Consider the following 1,213-nt stretch of genomic DNA (forward strand, 5'->3'; position numbering starts at 1 on the left):
AATATATTATAATATTTAATAACTAATATGTTTATTAATTATTATTATTAAACTTTATATATTTAAAAACAGATTTATATGTGTGTATATCTATAGCTATCTGTTTCTTTTAATTTTTAATTTTTTTCTTTCTTTTCTGAGTTTCCTGCAGCCTCGTGATTCTTGAGGGCAACTAACTTCACTAACTAACAATCAAACTATTGCTCCAATGTTGAATTTAATATCCTTATTTTTGTATGTTACTGATTTTATCTGCCTTTGTTAGGAATTAAAAAGAAATACAAAGCTAGAAATTTGAGGCCGTCGCCTCTACTTCTCAACTTTTTAACCAAAACACAATCGTGAATCAAATTTAAAAATCCATAAATGCTATTATGTTAGGAATCTTTTAAACAAACTTTCTTCAAAATATCATAATCCAATTCGTTATATCAAGCCCGAATTCTTAAGTCAAAGTTTAAGATTTTAAAAGTCAACAATTGTTCTTCAGTAAAATTCGCGTGTTCTGTCTCGAATTGAATTAAATTGATAATTTTTATAGTCTATAGAGGTGATTTGCAACATATTTCGTATTATGAACTTTGGCTCAAACTTTATAAAAATTGAAACCCAATTCTTTTTCTTCTTCTTTTTTTTGCGTCGAACACAGAACAGGTGCAATATATTTATATTTTTTTTTTCTTTTTCCTCAATTCAATTTATCACAAATAGATGCTTCAACGTTGGGTATTAAATCTTAAAACTATTTTGTAATTCATTTGGTGTTTGGTTTTGGAGTTTTGGTTGAATCAGTTATGGCATGGAAGAAGATGAAGTAGAAATAAATAAGATGGGTTATATATTTAAGTTTGTGGGCTTTAATCAGAAAACGGGCGATAGCCCAACGGTCTAGGAGTGATTCAGGTGTTGTAGAGGTCGTCGGTTCAAGCCCTACAAGGGCTGTTCTTTTCTTTTAAACACTATGAGGTAGTTCTTTTTATTATTATTATTATTACTAATTATTATTATTATTATTATTATTATTATTAATATTGTTATTATTAGATAGTAGTATAATTACTAGTATTATTGTATTATTATCATTATTATTACAAATATAATTCTTACCATTACTATTATTATTAACACTAGCATAAGAATTATAATTATTGTTACTATTATTGTAAGTATTATAAATGTTATTATTAGTATCATTAATATAAAAATAAGTATT

Source organism: Rutidosis leptorrhynchoides, chromosome 7, assembly GCF_046630445.1.
Source record: "Rutidosis leptorrhynchoides isolate AG116_Rl617_1_P2 chromosome 7, CSIRO_AGI_Rlap_v1, whole genome shotgun sequence".
Taxonomy (NCBI): domain Eukaryota; kingdom Viridiplantae; phylum Streptophyta; class Magnoliopsida; order Asterales; family Asteraceae; genus Rutidosis; species Rutidosis leptorrhynchoides.